General features: G+C 48.7%; 1 long non-coding RNA gene and 1 pseudogene across 1 annotated transcript in view; both read left to right on the top strand.

The window, feature by feature from the left end:
* The window catches only part of LOC121004602, a 110,525-nt gene that overhangs the window by 7,718 nt on the left and 81,614 nt on the right, over window positions 1–21,193 (top strand). The gene's annotated exons all lie outside the window — the stretch shown is intronic.
* On the top strand, window positions 15,271–15,362 carry LOC121006654 (annotated as a pseudogene).

Below are 21,193 nucleotides of genomic sequence, written 5' to 3'. Positions count from 1 at the left end.
TGTCACCCCCCCGGGGGGATCTAGTGCATCACAGGTGGTAGGTAGTTTGGTGGGGGAGGGTGGGCCCGGTCTGACTGCCCCTCCTGCGTCCTTGACACCTGGCAGGAGTTATGCCAGCGGGGGGGGGGGGGGGGTCGTCCTCCATTGTCCTCCACATTTCCAAATACTGGTGACGGTAACTTGGAGCGGCAACTTCTAGAGGCTTTAAGGAGAGGGGAAAGTTCCATTACGGTAGGGGGGCAGCAGGTAGATCTGTCCTTTTGGGTAGACAGGCATGGCCTGCGTGCCTTCCGAGAGCAAGTTTCGAGCGAGACCACCTGGTCCTCACCTACAACCGGCCCCGGGCCGACCAGACGGAATGTTGTCTGTCTGAAGTGGAGAGGCGATGAAGCCTGCCCTACCAGGAAAAGGGTGGCGGAGCTTCTCTTTCAGATGGGCATCAGGGCGTGTGATATCTTTGCCCTGATACATCCGTTTGGTACCCAGGAGTTTGATGTCAGCTTTGCCCGGCCCGAGGGTCTTGAGCTCTTCTGGTCTGGGTATGAGCTGGCAAAGGACCTGCCGGATTGGAAAGGGTTTCGTGCAAGCGATAACCCGGCAGAGTGAGGTCAAGAAGGTGACCGTTTTGACCCGTAATGAGTCACTTTCTTGTATAGACATTTTAACGTGGTTGAGCAGGTACGGGGAAGTCCAGGGTCTTCCTAGTAAGAACCTAGACGAGTACGGCATCTGGTCGGGTGCCTGGACGTTTTTAGATGAAGTTGAAGCATTCCGGGGGGTCAGTTTCCCACATACCATATTCTGCTTTTCTCGGAAAGGATAGAATCATGGTGTTCTACAGGGGACAGCCTAAGCTGTGTTACAAGTGCGGCAGCCCTTCACACTTTAGTGCCAGCTGCCAAGTGCAGAAGTGCGCATTGTGTGGGGGTGAGGGTCATCTAGCTGCATCTTGTAAACAGATTAGATGTAACCTGTGTGGTGAGCTAGGTCATCCATTCAGCCGTTGCCCTCGCTCTATTGCAGAGGTGGGCCGGGAGGCAGCCGCGGCCGAGGCGAGTAAAACTGGCGAAGGAAGTAGAGCAGAGGGGTCAGTGAAGAAGAAGGTTAGTCCGTCCCAGCAGAGGCGGAATGAGAGGCGTCAAATGGAGAGGGAACGGACGGAACACCGTCCTGGGGTGATGTCTGTTCCCTCCCAGGAGGCTGCCTCTCCTGGCACTGAGACCCTGGGGGTTTCGGCGGTGAATAAGGAACTCAGGAGACTAGCCCGTTCCGAGGAGTGTCTGTCCTCCTGCTACGAAAGTGCGTCACAGGGGGATGTGACAGAGCCAAATAAAAGGAAATGTCTGACCAAAATAAGATCTAGCCCGGCCAGTGTTGCCAGGGAAGGTGAAGCCAGCTCTTCCCTGGATCTTTCCAATCCTGGTTCTCTTCCCCTGGATCTTTCCAACCGGTACCTCATCTTGGATGAGATCTCCGCCTCCACTCCTGATGGGGAGGAGGTTGAAGGTGGGGTGCCGGAGGGGCAAGAGAAGGAGCCTCAAGAAGGGCCAGCGCCTCTCCCTGGTGGGGAGGCGGGTCCAGCCATTGGAAATGGGAACGACAAGGGTGGTGCGGAGGGGGAGTTGGGGGTGACCAATGTGATGGACACCACCACCTCTCTCAAAAGAAACCGGACCACCTTAGAGGACAGCCCCGGGAAGGGTAAGAAGAAGAAAGATAAGAAAGGGAGAAGGAGGGGGAGGAGGTAGGCCGTCTAACTCAATCACTCTTTATTGCGGCACTCACTCCGTTGACTCTGGCGACCATTAATGTCGCCAGTATCAAGTCAGATGCGGCTAGATTCGCAGCCTTTGATTTTCTCAGCCGAATTAAAGCTGACATTTTATTCTTGCAAGAGACCAGGCTGCCAGATTTGGCGGCCATACATAAAGCAAAAAAGGAGTGGAGGTTAGATCCATCATATTGGTCTCTTGCGGCTGAGCCGTATAGCGGAGTGGCGGTGCTTTTTACCGCACCAGTAGAAAGCAGACGGGTGATCGAGTTAGAAATGGGAAGGTGCCTGATCTTAGATGTCCTCATGAGGGGACAGGAACTTCGTTTGATAAACATTTATGGTCCCCAAACCAAGTGGGACCGGAAGAGTCTCTTCATGAGGATAAAACCCTTCCTTTTTACGAGTCGGGAGGTGATCTTTGGCGGGGACTTCAATACAATCACGAGGTCCCAAGATAGGGGAGGCGCCAAAGATCGGCTGGCTTATGATAGTATAGCCCTGAATAGCATAGCTAGTGAGGCTCGCCTGGTGGATGTCCACATTAGGCACACCCCAGGTCACGGTGGGTTCACTTTCTTCCAAGGTAGCCAGACTAGGTCTAGAATAGACAGGTTTTTTTTAAAGGAGGAGACTACTTTTTCACCCTTAAAGGTTGTTGAAGTGGAATTCTCCGATCACTGTCTAATTGTGTTTTCTTTGAATGTTTAAGAGTCCCCCCAAATGGGAAGGGGTTATTGAAAGCTAAATTCGGCCCTCCTGGAGGAAGCAGAGGTGAGACAATCCTTTGAGGACTTTCTTCAGAGTCAAGTGGACCTATGTGACACTAAGTCTGAGTGGTGGGAGATGTTCAAAGAACGGGTAGCACAATTCTTCAGTCAGCTTTCAAGCCTCAGGTCCCTGGACAGGTACCGCTTGTATCAGGGTCTGAGGAGGAAACTCGAACATCTGGTCTTGACTGGGGGTAGCCGAGAGGAGATCTCCAGGGTGAAATCCTTGCTTAATAGGTGCCAGTATGATAGACACGCATCCTTGGTTTTTGAGAGGGATTTCGGGAGGTACCGCTCGCCCGACCCCTACAGAAACTGTAAGATGTCAGTGAAGAGTAAACTGGTGACGGGTCTGATTGATGATACAGGATCACTGAATCTGTCCAGATCAGGGATCTTGGAAATCGTTGAATCTTTCTACTCGCACCTCTTGGGGAGGAGGGATCTGGATCGGGACAGGATTTCGGCTTTCATGACCGAGGCCATCCCTGAGTCAGGAGCTCATCTCTCTCTTGGCGCTTTGACAGAAGAGATTAGAAAGGAGGAAGTTATCCTGTCGGTGGAAGGGTTAGCTCTGAAGAAGTCGCCAGGCCCGGATGGCTTAACATCTGAGTTTTATAAGGCCTTTAAGGACTCTTTATGTCAATGAGTGTTTATCCTCGGGCACTCTGCCTCAGTCAATGAGGAGGTCAGCCCTGATCCTTCTGTCAAAAGGTAAGGATCCGAGCCGTATTGAGAATTGGCGTCCCATAGCGCTTCTCAATATGGACAGGAAGATTCTGGCCAGGATACTGTTTAATCGGTTGGTGGAGTTTGCACCCCGGCTCCTTTTGGGCACCCAACATTGCTCTGTTCCAGGCCGGAGCACTTTTAGTGCTGTACTCGGTGTCAGAGAGGCAGTGAAGCAGAGTAGGGCGGGTGGCTGGAAGGGGTACTTGCTGTCCTTGGATCAAGCAAAGGCCTTTGATCAGGTTAATCACGAGTACCTCTGGTCGGTCCTTCTGAGATATGGCCTGCCGGAGGGGTTTGTCAATTGGTTAAAGATCTTATACTCAGGGGCAGAGAGTTTCCCGCTGGTGAATGGTTGGTCGGGTCTGGAGTCTGCCAGGGTTGTCCGTTGAGCCTGCTTTTAAACGTGTTCGCGATTGATCCTCTTCTAAAGAGGCTTGATCGTGGACCGTTGGCGGGAGTCAGGATGGATCCGGCGGAGCCAGAAGCCACTCTTAGGGTTGTGGCGTACGCTGACGATGTCACTATTTTCGCGGAATATGTGATGTCTGAGGTGGGGCACTACTCGGAGGCTTCCGGGTCGTTGATCAACCGGGATAAGTGTGAGAGTCTCTGGCTGGGAGGCGGAGATCCATCTTTTGTTCTCCCGGACACCCTTCCAGAGCCCCAGCCGTCAGCTAAAATCTTAGGCGTGCATTTTTGTCATGGGGATTACCCCACTCAAAATTGGGATGGCAGGCTTAAGATCGCCGCTCAGAAGGTCGACCAGTGGAAGGGTTGGTCCTTGACCCTCAGGGAGAGGGTGAGCCTGATCAAAACTTACCTTCTCCCTTTGCTGATCTATTTGGCCAGTGTATGTATCCTGCCAGAGCCTCTCTGGACTCGGGTCTACAGCCTGTTCTTCCAACTGTTATGGGGGAATAGGCTGAACCTAGTCAAGAGGGAAGTGACTTATCGCATGAGGAGACTAGGGGGGTTGGGTATGATCAACCCCGTGGTGTTCCTTGTGAACACCTTTGTTAAGATCAACCTAGCAGAACTCTGGAAGGAGAGGGCTCCTCCGTGGATAGTCTCTTGCAGGGGTTGGTTTCTGCCTTTCTTCCAGCAATGGGAGACTGGAGGGCGTGTGAAGGATTTGCGTACGCCGCACGGATATCTCCCGGCTTATGTCACCCCGACTCTGAAGGTGATCCGCCGGTGGGGTTTGGAGGTGAGGGAGATCAGGATCCTGTCAAGGAGATCCCTTGACGAGAGGGTCTTGTTGACCCACTTCCAAAAGCCCCTGTCCCTTAAGGATTGCCCAAGTCGGGATCTAGACGGGGGGTTGCAGTTGTTAAATTCAGCAAGGATCCCCTTGAAGTATTGGGACTTGACTTGGCGCTGCTTTCACGGGAAGCTGTATGTGAGGGACAACCTGAAGTACAGGAACTCTGAGGAAAGGGGTTGCCCCCGGGAGGAGTGTGGCTCTGCATTAGAAAGCATGGAGCACTTCCTGCTTCGGTGTCCCTTTAATACAGAAGTGTACAAACGGGTGGGAGCCTCCATCGGCTGGCCTAGGCTGGCCGACCTCTCCTATGCGGAGTGGGCCTATGGAATGTTCAAAGGCCTGGGTAGGAGGGACCCTTGCACTGCGTTTTTAGTTAGCATAGTGGTTAGGATTTTCACGTGGAATGCACAGTGTTTAGTGACCACTCAACAGAAAGTCCTCCCTGTGGAAGAGGTATGTAGGAACATCCTAGGTGACCTGGGGAAGGTCAGTTCTCTTGAGTGCGAAAGACTGGGTACTGATGGAGTCTCTTACCTCTGGAGGGGCTTCACCTTTGATGTGCCTTAGTCAAGTAGTACTCCTTCCTGGTGGTGGGCTAATGCTGGCACATTAGAATTTTTGTTTTGAAAAAGAAAAAAGTTTTTGAAGAAGGGTTTCAGGTAAACTGAACCTAGGCCTTCGGGTAATTTCATTAATGTTGTTATATGTTGTTATTTGTAAGTGTTATTATTGGAATATTGTGTATATTGTATATATTGTAGAATTTGTGTTATAGTAGGGTAAAAGGGTTGTAGTTAGGTTGGGTGGGCAGGGGAGGGGGGGGGGGTTATTTGTGTGGGGAGGCCTGCATCCAGCCCTGGACTATGCGGACATGGGAGGACATGGGGCGAGGGGCTGGATGTGGGTGGTGGTGGAGGGCTGGCCTCGGACTATGCGGACATGCAACAGACATGAGGCGGAGGTCAGCCCTGGGTATTTAGGGGAAGTGGAAGATAATCAATTTTGTTAGGGATAGAGTAGGATAAGTGAGCTATGCTTATAGGTGTATTCTGTTATTTATTATAAAAAGGTGATGGGGAAAAAAAAAAAAAATATATATATATATATAAATATTATTGGATTTATTTTGTTTGACAAGTTGTCTTTTATTTTTGTTTTATTCTATTTCTTTAGCTTTGTTTTATTCTATTTCTTTGGTATTGTATATATTGTATATAGGGTTTCAGTCAGACCGGATGGTTAAGTTTCCTTTTGTTTTTGTGTCTGTTTACCAACTTATTTTTAGTTTTCCTTTATGCATTTATGAAGATAGAGAGGAGTATGAATGAAGCTGGGCCAGTTTGGGTTTTATGCGTCATGTATAATGCTGTGTTGTGTTTGTATTTTACTATGGCAAGGTTTTGTATTTTTGTATAAAATTTAATAAAAGAGTAGGAGGTGTTTCACTTGAGCTCCTAAACATCCGAAGCACAGGCCTTCCTGGGGATTTTCCTACCATCTGTTCCCCAGGAGGAGTTCCAGACCTGCGGGGAGTTCTCTACCACCTCTCCCCAGCCCAGGCCCTGCCTCTCCCTAGGGAGTTTGGCAGGGTCCTACACCCATGTTATCCCGCAAGGGTGCCCCTGCTACCCGGCTTGGGTCGGAGGGGAGCATGGACGTGCGGAGACCGACCCTGAACGACGGCGGCGAGGGGGTGAGAACAACTGGACGCGGAGGTAGCCAAGTCCCCCCTGAGGACCCGAGGACATCAGGAAGGAAAGGTCTACCAGCAAGAGGCCGAGAGGTGTCGTCCCAGGTAGGATGGGGGTCCCGGTGGGAGGGAGAGAGCACCCTCACCTACAGCTCTCGTGTAGCAGCCCACCTACGGGAATATGATGCGCTGGGACGGCACCTCAAAGCCGTAAGGAAGGAGTTAAAGGAGACGAGGGCCAGATCCACCATCTCCTCTAATTCAAAGAAGCCCCCCCTCAGAGAGAAGATTAGGGTCCTGAAAGAGGACCTGGAGGCCTCTCTGAGGCAGCAAGAACAATTACTGGAGGGAAGTGGTCCCTTCAGGGAAAAACTTGTAAATGGGGATCGGTTCAGGAAGATGGAGGCTGTGGGGAGAGGGGAGCCGTGCGGGGGTGCGGAGAGTGAGGAGGAGGAGTTAGAAATGGACTCCGAATCTCTGGCATCCCAAGCATGCCCCCAAACCTTGCAATCTGAACCAGCCCTCCCGGTAACCCCAGTGATGGAGGGATACAGTGGCATTCCGCCGGAGCAGGAGCAAATACACTTACCTGCGTTGCCATCTTCAGATGAGACATCAGCCATGGAGAGTAGCAGTGAGGAGCCCGGTTTGCTGAGAGAAATCCGAATGCTGGAATCGCCAGCGATGGACCTTCAGGGTTTTGCCTTTGGAGAAGACCTGCTGGACGTGGACGAGGATGAGAGAGGTGGCAAGAAGGAAAAAAAAGAAAAACAGCAAGAAAACATCCAGACTCGTTTGGTCTATACACGCTTGGTGGAGGCTAAAAAGTCTTCACCAGGCGTGTATCCCGCTAAACTCCCTGTCTCGGCATCTGGGGTGGTGTCTGAGCGGAGGAGCGGGGAGATTGTGCTGCCCAAAATAGCGCAGGACGCCATCCTTGCATGTGGAGGCAGGGAGGAGGTGCCTGTGGAAGGAGGGAACCAGCAGCCATGTATTGAAAGTGGAGGGGGTGGGCAGGAAAATCGGGAGGCCCCGCCCGCCGCTCTAACTACCGCCCTGCCTGCTGTCCCGGTGTGTAGGGTGGTGCTGGGGCGGTGTGATGATGAGGTCACGTCCCTCCTACACAGGGCGGTGATAGCTCTGGGTCCCCGCCTGCAGCTGCAAACGTGCGGCGGGGATCAAAGGAGGCGGCGGTGTGCAGGGGCGTGGCCGTGGGCATGGCAGGGGCGTGTCTGGGGGTCCGTCCGGGCATCCTCCTGTCGGCGCACATGTGGGCAAGGAAAAGGGTGGTGGAGCTCCTGCTTGAGATGGGTTTCAGGGTGGCTGACATTTTCGCCCTGATACATCCCTATGGTTCCAGGGAGTTCGACATCTACTTTGCCCAGCCGGAGGGCCTAGAGCTTTTTCTGGTCCGGGTATGAGCTGGTGAAGAACTTACCGGATTGGAAGGGGTTTTTCGCCCAGGCGATAACCCGACAGAACAACGTCAAGAAAGTGACCATTTTGACCCGTAACGAATCACTTTCTTGCGTTGATATGGTGACGTCCAGGGTGTACCATCCAAAAACCTGGACGAATTTGGCATTTGGTCGGGAGCCTGGACTTTCAATGTGAAGTTGAAATGTCTGGGAAGTACGGTTTCCCACATTCCATCCTCTGCCTTCATCGGCCGGGATAGGATTCTTGTTTTCTACAGGGGGCAGCCTAAGCTCTGTCACAAGTGTGGCAGCCCTTCACACTTCAGCGCCAGCTGCCAAGTGCAGAAGTGCGCGTTGTGTGGAGGGACAGGTCACCTTGCCGCATCTTGTGGGGAGATTAGGTGCAACTTGTGTGGTGTGCTCGGACACCTATTTAGTCGCTGTCCCCTCTCAGAGGTCAATGCGGCCCGAGCTCACGCAGAAGTGGGCCGGGAGGTCCCTTCGGCTGAGGCGGGTGCTGGCGGAGACAGTCGAGTTGAGGGGTCGGTGAAGACCAAGAGCGGTCCGTCCCGGCAGAGGCGGAGGGAGGGACGCCAGGCGGAGAGGGAGCAGAAGGAACCCTGCCACAATGGGGTGATGTCTGCCCCTCCCCAAGTGGCTGACTCCCGTAGTTCGGAGACCCTAGGGGACAGGGAGCTAAGTGCGGAAATCGAGAGACTAGACCGAGCCGATGGGACCCAGTCTTCGCACTACGAAAGCGCAGCAGAGGGTAGTGAGACTGGGTCCTATACCAACAGACGGAAACGGTACTCAAAAAAGCCAGGGAAGGCGTAACTGGCTCCCCTCTTGAGCTCTCCAACCGGTATCTCACTTTGGATGAGACCTCCGCCTCCTCCTCATCCGTGGAGGAGGTAGGAAGTGGGGATCTGGGGGCGAAGGTGGGAGGGCTTCCAGGAGGCCCCGTGCCCCTCTCTGGTGTGGATGTAAGGTCCCCAGAAAAGGAGGCAAAGCCGATTCCCGGAACTAAGAAAGGCAGGGGCGGTACGCAAGAGGGAGCGGTGGTGACAGATGGAATGGACACCACCGTCTCTCTCAAAAGAGGTTGTGCCGCCTTAGAGGACAGCCCCGGGAGAGGTAAGAAGGTTGGGAAGGAAGGAGGACATTCAGCTTAAACACCAAGTATGGCGGTACCCACTCAGCTGACACTGGCGACCATTAATGTCGCCAGCATTAAATCTGATGCGGCTCGCTATACAGCCTTTGATTTTTTCAGCCGAGTTGAAGCTGATGTTTTATTTTTGCAGGAGACCAGACTGTCAAACTTGGCAGAAGTGCATAAGGCGAAGAGGAAGTGGAGATCTGGGCCCTCCTTCTGGTCTCTTGCGGCTGAGCCGTATAGCGGAGTGGCGGTTCTTTTCACCGTACCGGTATAATGCCGACGGGTGGTTGAGCTGGAAATGGGGAGGTGTTTGATTTTGGATATCCTCATGAAGGGACAGGAACTGCGCCTAATCAATATCTATGGGCCCCAGTCCAAGTGGGACAGGAAATGTCTCTTTATGAGGATCAAGCCTTTCCTTTTTACAAGCCGGCAAGTGGTCTTTGGTGGGGACTTTAACACCATCATAAGGTCCCAAGATAGGGGAGGCACCAGAGACCGGCTGGCTTATGATAGTATAGCTTTAAATAGCATAGCTAGTGAGGCTCGTCTGGTGGATGTCCACATCAGGCACACCCCAGACCACGGGGGTTTCACTTACTATAGAGGAGATAGGATTAGGTCTAGAATAGACAGGTTTTTTTTTTAATGAGGAGGCTATTTTCTCGCCCTTAAGGGTTGTGGAGGTAGAATTCCCCGACCACTGTCTGATTATGTTCTGTCTGAATATTTCAGAATCCCCCCAAATGGGAAGAGGTTACTGGAAGCTGAATGCGGGAATCCTGGAGGAAGCAGAGGTGAGACAATCCTTTGAGGACTTTCTTCAGAATCAGGTAGCTTTGCTGGATTTCTGTGACACTAAGTCAGAGTGGTGGGAGGTATTCAAAGACCGGGCTGCAAAGTTCTTCCGCCAGCTCTCGAGCCTCAGGTCTCTGGACAGGTATCGCCTGTATCAGAGTCTGAGGAGGAAACTCGAAGATCTGGTCTCGACTGGAGGTAGCCGCGAGGATATCTCTAGGGTGAAATCTTTGCTCAAGAGGTGCCAGTATGATAGACACACGTCTTTGGTTTTTGAGAGGGACTTCGGGAGGTACCGCTCGCCCGACCCCTACAGAAACTGTAAGATGTCAGTGAAGAGTAAGTTAATAACAGGACTGGTTGATGGTACGGGGTCTCTGAACAGGTCCAGATCAGGGATCCTGGAAGTCGTCAGATCCTTTTACTCGTGCCTCTTGGGGAAGAGGGATCTGGATCGGGACAAGATGTCGGCGTTCCTGGCTGAGATCACCTCTACCAAAACGTCAAAAGAGATCAGGAAGGAGGAAGTTATCCTGGCAGTGGAAGGGTTAGCTCTGAAGAAGTCGCCAGGCCCGGATGGCTTAACATCCGAGTTTTATAAGACCTTTAAGGACTCTTTATGTCCCCTCTTGACTGAGGTATTCAATGAGTGTCTATCCTCGGGCACTCTGCCTCAGTCAATGAGGAGGTCAGCCCTGATCCTTCTGTCAAAGGGTAAAGATCCGAGCCGTATTGAGAACTGGCGTCCCATAGCACTTCTCAATATGGACAGAAAGATTCTGGCCAAGATACTGTTTAACAGGCTGGTGAAGTTCGCGCCTCGACTTCTTTCGGTGGCTCAGCATTGCTCAGTTCCAGGCCGCAGCACTTTTAGTGCTGTCCTCGGTGTCCGAGAGGCAGTGGAACAGAGTAGGGCAGGCCATTGGAGGGGGTACATGCTGTCCTTAGATCAAGCAAAGGCATTTGATCGGGTGAACCACGAGTACCTCTGGTCGGTCCTTCTGAAGTATGGCCTTCCAGGGGGGTTTGTCGATTGGTTAAAGATCTTGTATGCGGGGGCGGAGAGTTTCCCGCTTGTGAACGGTTGGTTTGGCGTTCGCCAGGGTTGTCCTTTGAGCCCGCTTTTATACGTGTTCGCGATTGATCCCTTTCTTAAGAGGGTCAATCGTGGACCGCTGGAGGGAGTCGGGATGGATCCGGCGGCGCCGGAAGCCACTCTGAGGACAGTAGCGTTCGCTGATGATGTCACCATTTTCGTGTCCTCGAAAGGCGGAATACGTGATGTCTGAGGTGGACCACTACTCGGAGGCATCCGGGTCCATGATTAACCGGGATAAGTGTGAGAGTCTCTGGCTGGGAGGGGGCGATCCAGCTTTCGATCTCCCGGACACCCTCCCAGAGCCCCAGTCGTCAGCCAAAGTCCTAGGCATCCATTTCGGCCATGGGGATTATCCCACCCAAAATTTGGACGACAGGCTTAAGATCACCGCTCAGAGGGTCGACACCAGTGGAAGGGCTGGTCTTGGACCCTCAGGGAAAGGGTGCACCTGATCAAAGCTTTTCTGCTCCCTTTGCTGATTTATTTGGGTAGTGTGTGTATCTTGCCAGAGCCTCTCTGGACTCGGGTTTACAGTCTGTTCTTACAGCTCTTATGGGGGAATAGACTAGACCTGATCAAGAGGGAGGTGACTTACCGCACGAGGAGACTAGGGGGGTTATCTATGGTCAACCCCGTGGTGTTTCTTGTGAACACATTTGTTAAGGTAAATCTGGCAAACCTCTGGATGGAGAGGGCTTCTCCGTGGGTAGTCTCCTGCCGGGGGTGGTTTCGGCCTTTCTTCCAGGAATGGGAGACGGGAGGGCAAGTGAAGGACTTGCGTACGCCTCACGTCACCCCGATTCTGAAGGTAATCTGCCGGTGGGGTTTGGAGGTAGGGGAAATCAGGACTCTGTCAAGGAGGTCCCTTGAAGAGAGGGTCTTGTTGTCCCACTTCCAAAAGCCCCTGGCCCTCAAGGATTGCCCAAGCCGGGATCTAGACAGGGGGTTACAGTTGCTAAATTCTGCAAGGATCCCCTTGAAGTTTTGGGACTTGGCTTGGCGCTGCTTTCACGGGAGGCTGTATGTAAGGGACAACCTGAAGTACAGGAACTCTGAGGAAAGGGGTTGTCCCCGGGAGGAGTGCGGCTCCATACTGCGGACCTCCACCAGAGTTTCCTCTGGCTGGGCAGGGCGAAGCCAGAGGAAACTCTGGTGGAGGTCCGCAGCGGTCCTGACGTGCAAATCGGTCGTCCGACCTGGGTATAGGGGTGAAAGACTAATCGAACCATCTAGTAGCTGGTTCCCTCCGAAGTTTCCCTCACGATAGCTGGCGCTCACTCGTACCAACCCTCTCAAAGCCGTTTTAGCCGGTAAAGCGAATGATTAGAGGTCTTGGGGCCGAAACGATCTCAACCTATTCTCAAACTTTAAATGGGTAAGAAGCCGGGCGTGGAATGAGAGCGCCCAGTGGGCCACTTTTGGTAAGCAGAACTGCGAAATGAACCGAACGCCGGGTTAAGGCGCCCTATGCCGACGCTCATCAGACCCCAGAAAAGGTGTTGGTTGATATAGACAGCAGGACGGTGGCTATGGAAGTCGTAATCCGCTAAGGAGTGTGTAACAACTCACCTGCCGAATCAACTAGCCCTGAAAATGGATGGCGCTGGAGCGTCGGGAATACCCGTCCTTCGCCGGCCGACCGCGGGGGGGCTAAGCCGCGATGAGTAGGAGGGCCGCCGCGTGTGCGCGCGGAAGCCCAGGGTGAGGGCCCGGGCGGACCCGCCGCGGCTGCAGATCTTGGTGGTAGTAGCAAATATTCAAATGAGAACTTGGAAGGCCGAAGTGGAGAAGGGTTCCATGTGAACAGCAGTTGAACATGGGTCAGTCGGTCCTAAGAGATGGGCGAGCGCCGTTCGGTAAGGATGATTGTGGTAAGCGAATCGAAAGGAAATTACATTTTTGGAGAATGAGAGATCTGACATTGAATGGAAAGGTTTTGAATATAAAAGCAATTGTGTTACCTATTATTTTGTCAATATTTATGGTATACCCTACTTATGTGAAAAAGGTGATGATGGTGGAGAAAATGTGTTTTACTTTTTTGTGGGGTAGTCGGATGGAGAAGTTGAAGCGTGAGCATGTGTATAAGTTGATTCAGAATGGCGGGCTTGATTTTCCAAATTTTAAGTGTTTTTTTTGTCTTAAGTTATATCAAAATGACGGTGATATTACTAGGGAAAAATAATAAAAGTGCATGTATGGTTAAGTACATGGCGGGTTGGATGTTGTATGGATTAAGGTGGGTTAAACGGGATGCTAGGGTGACTGTATCTTTTAAATGTCCAGTATGGCATGTAATGATTGAAAAATTTGTTATGAAGTTTGATTTGTTTGCAGTCAAAATGGATGAGTTTAAAGATAAAAGAAGGTAATGAAGTGATTACGTGAAAAAGAGATTGCTTGTGATATTAATGGATTAGGACAGAATGAGACAATGAGAGTATGGGAAAAAAATGTCCTTTTCTGGAGTGTCCAATAGGCAGAAAGAGGTTGTTTGGATGAGTTGTCAAAATATTTTGCCTGTAAGAGAAACGCAAAAAAGAAGGGATCTAATAAAATCAGAAATGTGTCCGAGGGAAGGATGTGGAGCAAGAGAGAGACTGTAAAACATCTGTTTTGGGATTGTGAATATTCAAGTTTAGTATGGAAGAATGTGGAAAGATTGGTTAAGGAGTTGACTGGTGTTACAAACGTAACATGGAAAGTAGCTTTGTTTGGATTAGGAGCATGTGGTAAGATGAATGAGAGGTTATTATGGTTTATTATGATATGTATGATGGAAAGCTTATGGTATGTTAGGAATTTGATTGTATTTAAGAGAAAGGTAGTGCCGGTATCTGAGTGTGTTAAGTTGATGTTATCTAGATTATATGTTATATATGTATGGGATAGAAAAAAAAATTTGGGTGTTGATTCGGAAGGTGTATGGAAATGTAAGAAATGGAGGTATTTAGTGAATTAGGATGTTTGAGTTTTTTTCTTCTTCTTTGTACTATATCATTTAATTGGAAAATAAATAATATGCCATGATGATGAAGTTTGAATTGCAACGCATAAGTGATCTTGAGACTTTGAGAAAAACTTTTTAGTTGCTTTTATTCAAACCTGAATGGTAATAAAAAAAAAAAAATGTAAAAAAAATCTGTTCTTATCAGTTTAATATCTGATACGTCCCCTATCTGCCTCCTTCAGGAGTCTGCACTTCAGCTTCTCCTCTGTCTGCCCAGTCAGTGCAGTGCTGCTTTCTGCATCTAGTCTGTCAATCTCCTAATTTCATCATCTGTTGGTTTGTTCCAGCACCAAGCAACCCAGCCAGCCAGTCTCCTCACACCCTAAATCCAATTAAGACTGATGGGTCAATTGGCTTATCACCTGAATGAAGTGTTTGGACCTCCACGCACATTACCTTGGGTTTGATTTGGGCCTGTTGTGCACACCTGCGATGCTGAGTTGTCCCTAGGAATTGACCCTTTTGTAGCAAGTTGGCTGGATGTAACTATTTTTCCTTGCTTCATTAAATGAGTAAAGTTTGCCTGTGTCTCCCTCTTGTGGATCTATCATTTGAACTGGATTACTTGGAGGCTAAAAAGTAGTCCAGCACTTCCTATGTATCTGCAGCAGCAGCAGCTGGACCTACCTTGTCTGGACAATGGACAGAACACTGCACGTGTCACAGGAGGCTTGTCAGGTCAGAGGTCAAGTAAGGTCAGGTCAGTGGATGACATCACAAGGGCCCTGACGGAACACTCAACAATGGGGCCCTGACATCACAATCAACAATGCATACCCTTTTTTTTTCTTCACTACTACTTCTACATTCACTCCTCAAATCATGTTTTCTGCTTGGCGTGCTTTGGCACCAGGAATTGCGTACGAAGAAAAGGCGTGGCCAAAAGTTGCTGGTGGGCGGAGCTATGCAGATAGCGAACACGAAGAGGAGCATGCTGGTGATTTCTGAGCGTAGGACGCACACACGTTTTCCCTGGTTTGTGAGAGAAAGAAGCCTCCCGGACTGTGTCTGGGGCTGGGGCCTGTAGTCTATTGCCTTCAGAAGTGCTCTTCATTGGGGACCATCGGCCTGTACTGCGAACCCTTTCAGGTTATCAGGTTATGAACATTTTGCGCTCCCAGTGAATACACCTACAACATTTTCAGTGACATTCAGTTTCCCAAACTGGGATAGAGTGCTAGAAGATAATGCCCCCTCTTCCCAAATAACAGCATATACTTGAAGTTTTTTGGTGTGATATATATTATTGAATTTATCGACACTATTGAGTCATATGAATATAGTGTCGATCATATCTACCACAATATATGTGACTGTAATGTTGTATATTATTGCTACATTGTTCTTATAAATTTTATTACTTGTATTTTATGGGGATTTAATAAATATTTTCTGCACATGTCAATCTGGTTGCCAAGTGTATGAGTGCTCGCTCATTTTCCTATTACTACATTTGCCTTTAAGAGAGGGTGGGGTGATTCCCTCTATATGAGCTTGCAGCACCATACCTTAACTACTTGCTAGTGAGCCAGCACAACCTACCACTATCCTTTCAGGTTATCACTTCTCGGCCTTTTGGCTAAGATCAAGTGTAGTATCCTTGTGGTCTGCACTTGTTTCTGCATCAGAAGGTAGCTCTCGGGTACCCTCTCTCTCGGCCTGGAGAGATCGTCCAGGTTTATTGCCTGGGATTTACCCCCCTGCTGCTATTGGGAGAGAGGCTTAATCTCGGGAGCGTCGGGTTGTGATCCCCCGTTACCCCTAGAAGTCTCAGGACGGCTAGGGGAGCATACGTATCTTTATTCATAGATACCAACGCCAAGCAACAGCATGGCTGACGACCCAGGAGGAGGAGGAGACGGAGTCGGAGGAGGCGGAGGAGGAGGAAGAGACGGAGTCACCGGTAGAGCCAGAGGAATTGGAGATGACGGATTTATTTTAATGGAGAGGAGAAGCTCCAAGGAACAATTCCAAAGACGAAGGAACCCAAAGAAAAGAGGAAGATAAGAAAGATGAATCTCGAGGTGGAACCGAAAATTTGAGAGAAAATGTGCCTAGAAAAGTAGAAGACGATGAGCACCAGGTCCCGGAGTATGCTAAAATTAAAGATACCGTTCGTTTGTATGTCACAGAGGTTAAAAAAGAAGGGTATAATCTTCTTTATTTAGTAGAGGAAAGACTATCCAAAGAGATGTGTGTATGACGTCACTTTTACCCAAAACTGTATTTTTAAAAGTTTGAAATAAGATTCCACAAAGTATGAACGATGCAAGGGTACAAGGTCTTATAATTTATGAGTACGAAATTGATGAATCTCTAAATGTTGTCATAAAAATGTATTCACCCTTTGCAGATCTTAACACCATTACCGCGTTTTTATCCACATATTTTAGGAAAATTATTACAGTGAGAAAAATTTTGAATACTGCCAGGATCTGGACTTCAAAATGGCTGTTTAAAGTCATCTGTAACCGTGAACCCAAACATCCAGGAGGCTTCATCTTACCCCCAGCACGTTTTAAATTGGGAGACATGGTGGGTGACATGTTTTTTTTCCAATATGCCACCATTCTGTAGAATTTGCAAACAATACGGACATTACGCAGAGAGATGCATGAGCACATGTAAAAACTGCTGCAGCACTCAACACGAGACCAGGGAGTGCGCCGCACGGAAAAAATGTTATGCTTGTACAAGACTTGGGCATCTCTCTCATGATTGTCCTTTTAAACACAGGTCCGAGGCGCAGCCAGAGGAACAGATGGAGCAGGAAAAGGGAGAACAAGCCGAACCACAGCCCCAAGGAGAGGAGCCGGAGCGAATGGACACCACGAGCAAACCCCCTAATCAGGTGAACCGAGGGAAAAGCGGAATAAGAGAAAGTCCAGTGATCAGCCGACGAGTAAGCCCCCTCCAGAGATGGAGAAAGGGGGCGGATCGAATGAAGCTGATCCGCCTGGCCCGCACTCGGTCCCTGGGCATACCCCAGAGGATCCAGGTGGAGCCGCGGCGTCCAAAAAGAGGAGACACTTTTCATCGGTGGTGAGAGAAGGCCGAAGGGGAAAGCCAACTGGGGGACCAGTGGCGGATCCTGGAGGCAGCCAACCAAGTCTCTCCTCTCACCCAAGTGGTGATATGGAGGCCACAATATACACTGTGCCAGAAACGATCTTGAACAAGACCTCTGCCCCGGAAAGGGAGAGGGATGACGCCGTGGCTCCGAGACCTGATGTAGCGGCCGTGAGCTCGGTGTGGCAGCTATCTCTGGACGGTATGCCGATGGGAGAGGGGGGTCTGCTGAGCAATGGTAGCTCCTCTCCTACAGGATCGATGAACATCGTAACATCTGGGGCACTAGGTGGTGAAGAAAGTGGATGCGAGTACTCTGGCCCTGCTGATGCTGTCTGAAGCTGTGCCGAGGTAAGATAACGAAAAACTCCCTTTTTAATCTTTTATCATGGCTATTTTAAACGGCATTTCCCTGAACACCAGAAGTGTACATTCTAGATCCAGGAGAATTGCACTTTTAAATTATTTATCAATTTTATCTGCAACGGTGTTCTTTTTATAGGAATGCTGCATCCCCCACAGTCAAACTACAAAAAATACAAAAATGACTGGAAACTCGGACCAACTGTTTGGTCCGGTTCAAATTGTAACAAATCGGGGGGTGTGGCTATTTTATTTATTATTTAATAGATCATGTTAATGAGATTTTACCAGGGAGAATTTTATTAGTTAAAGTTTTTATTGATGGTATTAGATGGCAGTTTTTAAATTTTTTATGGTTTTACTGACAAAAAAGAAAGGACTGAAATGCTGGAGATTTTACCCCTTTTTATAAATGATTCAGAGCCATTGATTTTAGCAGGAGATTTTAATTGTATTTTAAGAGGTGAACGCCGGTTCTCTAACGCAGTGAGCAGGAACTATGACAGATCCTCCTCTCTGCTCAAAAATATTGTCATAGATTTCAAGCTCACTGACATTTTTAAAAAGTATAATAGTCATTTATCTGAAGAGGCCGGCGTTACCTGGGGTAACGCGACTTGTAAGTCTAGAATCGATTTTATCTTCTGCTCTTATCAAGTACTGCCTTTTAATTGTAAACTTTTAACTAATATTTTTTCAGACCATAAGTTATTATCTTTTAAGGTGCAGCTTGGTGGCAATTACAAAAAGAAAAAGACATGGAAGCTAAAGGTCTCCCTTTTAAAAGACCCCAAAGTTTTATCTGATTTTATTGTGTTTTACAAGCGCTGCAGATGGGTAAGGAACCCCAGAAGACCTATTACCGAATGGTGGAAAACTATGAAAAAAAAGATTAAGACCTTTTTTATTAATAGGGGAAAAAGTAATGCCCAAGAAAAAAAGAAATTTTATGATGATTTAAATACCCGTCTGCAGACACAGTACAAGCTCCGCGATCTGGGTATTGATATGAAAAAAGAAATTTTAGATACAAAAAAAGAAATTTCGCAGTGCCTGGAGCAGAAGGGCAAGGAAATTATCTTTCATTCAAAAGTGAAGCATCTCGAAGAAAATGAAACCTGCTCCAGGTACTTTTTAAAAAAATACAGGATAAGCGTACCCAGATTGAGGAGCTTGGGGGGAAAACAAATATAAAAGGTATTTTAAAGAAAGTGCATGAGTTTTATTCTGACCTGTTTAATGAGAAAAAAATAGATAAGCATTTTATGAAAGACTCACTGAAGGGGATTGAGAATGTTTTAGATCCTAGCTCTCAAAGATTTTTATTACAGGAGATTACCGAACAAGAAGTTTTAGAAACAATTAAGAGTTTTAAGAAGGAGAAAGTGCCTGGCCCCGATGCTATACCCATTGAGTTTTATATTACCTTTTATGGTATTTTAAAAGAGGATGTATTTGCTCTTTTTAAAGAGGTTTTTAGGTCCAAGACTCTCCCGGGTTCCTGGAAGAAAGGTGAGGTTTCCCTATTATATAAAAAAGGTGATAAAACCGACATAAGAAATTGGAGACCTATCACTCTATTATGCTGCGACTATAAGATTATGGCAAAATTGTGCGCAAACAGACTTAAAAAAATAATTCACAAGTTCATCCACCAAAATCAAGTCTGTGGGGTGCCCGGGAGAAGTATCTGGGACAATATTAACCTTTTAAAAGATATTATTAATAATACGAATGAAAGAAAAGGAAAAGTTGCTATTTTATCTTTAGATTTTGAGAAGGCATTTGACCGTGTATCGTATTTTTATCTTTTTCAGGTTTAAAAGAAAATCGGTATACCAGAGAGGTTTATACAATCTTTGAGAGCTTTTTATAACCTGTACAAGCAAGATTTTAGTCAATGGTTTTAAGACTCAGGATTAGGGATGAGCGAACCCGAACTGTATAGTTCGGGTTCGTACCGAATTTTGGGGTGTCCGTGACACGGACCCGAACATTTTCGTAAAAGTCTGGGTTCGGGTTCGGTGTTCGGCGCTTTCTTGGCGCTTTTTGAAAGGCTGCAAAGCAGCCAATCAACAAGCGTCATACTACTTGCCCCAAGAGGCCATCACAGCCTTGCCTACTATTGGCATGGCTGTGATTGGCCAGTGCAGCATGTGACCCAGCCTCTATATAAGCTTGGGTCACGTTGCACTGCACGTCACTCTGCTGATTCAAGCATAGGGAGAGGTTGCAGCTGCGACGTTAGGGCGAGATTAGGCAGATTAACTCCTCCAAAAGACTTCATTCTGTGATCGATCTGCAGCTGTGGATCATTGAAGTGCTAATATTGACTTGCTCACTTTTTTGAGGCTGCCCAGAGCGTTTTTAGATCACTTTTTTTCTGGGGTGATCGGCGGCCATTTTGTGACTTGTGGTGCGCCAGCACAAGCTATCACCAAGTGTATTTAACCATCAATAGTGTGGTTATTTTGTGCTATATCCTACATCAGCTGCAGGCTGAGCCTGTGTCACCGAAGTGCATTTAACCATCAACAGTCTGGTTATTTTTTGGCCATATACTACATCTGGTGCAGGCTGAGCCTGTGTCACCCAAGTGCATTTAACCATCAACAGTGTGGTTATTTTTTGGCCATATACTACATCAGGGGCAAGTTGAGCCTGTCACCCAGCGCCTAAAAAATAGACCTGACATTTCTATTCAACCAAATCTGTACTGTTTTAGCTGGTCAAGTTATTTGTAGTGACCGTAAAAGCAGACTTTTTGTTCTGGGTTGAAAAACCATTCCCAAATTTGCCATTCTCAAAATAACTAGTTTCTGGTATTTGAGGCCTACTTGAAATCTTACATTGAAGGTGCTGATAGTGTCATTCAGAAAAACCTAAGACACACGCTACCGTGCAGATTCTGTGATTAAACCTATACCTGTCACACAGCGCAAAAAAAAACAGGCCTGACATTTCTATTCAACCAAATCTGTACTGTTTTAGCTGGTCAAGTTATTTTTAGTGAACGTAAAAGCACATTTTTTGTTCTGGGTTGAAAAACTATTCCCAAATTTGCCATTCTCAAAATTGTGGTGAACGGGAACAATAAGGAAAACATCTAATAAGGGACGCGGACGTGGACATGGTCGTGGTGGTGTTAGTGGACCCTCTGGTGCTGGGTGAGGACGTGGCCGTTCTGCCACAGCCACACGTCCTAGTGAACCAACTACCTCAGGTCCCAGTAGCCAGCAGAATTTACAGCGATATTTGGTGGGGCCCAATGACGTTCTAAGGATGGTAAGGCCTGAGCAGGTACAGGCAATAGTCAATTGGGTGGCCGACAGTGGATCCAGCACGTTCACATTATCTCCCACCCAGTCTTCTGCAGAAAGCGCACAGATGGCGCATGAAAACCAAGCCCATCGGTCTGTCACATCACCCCCATGCATATCAGGGAAACTGTCTGAGCCTCAAGTTATGCAGCAGTCTCTTATGCTGTTTGAAGACTCTGCTGCCAGGGTTTCCCAAGGGCATCCACCTAGCCCTTCCCCAGGGGTGGAAGAGATAGAATGCACTAACGCACAACCACTTATTTTTCCTGATGATGAGGACATGGGAATACCACCTCAGCACGTCTCTGATGATGACGAAACACAGGTGCCAACTGCTGCGTCTTTCTGCAGTGTGCAGACTGAACAGGAGGTCAGGGATCAAGACTGGGTGGAAGACGATGCAGGGGACGATGAGGTCCTAGACCCCACATGGAATGAAGGTCGTGCCACTGACTTTCACAGTTTGGAGGAAGAGGCAGTGGTGAGACCGAGCCAACAGCGTAGCAAAAGAGGGAGCAGTGGGCAAAATCAGAACACCCGCCGCCAAGAGACTCCGCCTGCTACTGACCGCCGCTATCTGGGACCGAGCACCCCAAAGGCAGCTTCAAGGAGTTCCCTGGCATGGCACTTCTTCAAACAATGTGCTGACGACAAGACCCGAGTGGTTTGCACGCTGTGCCATCAGAGCCTGAAGCGAGGCATTAACGTTCTGAACCTTAGCACAACCTGC

This window comes from Bufo bufo, chromosome 6, assembly GCF_905171765.1.
Source record: "Bufo bufo chromosome 6, aBufBuf1.1, whole genome shotgun sequence".
NCBI classification, from domain to species: domain Eukaryota; kingdom Metazoa; phylum Chordata; class Amphibia; order Anura; family Bufonidae; genus Bufo; species Bufo bufo.
The sequence above is the reverse complement of the archived record's forward strand: the minus strand, read 5'-3'. Positions and strand labels throughout refer to the sequence as shown.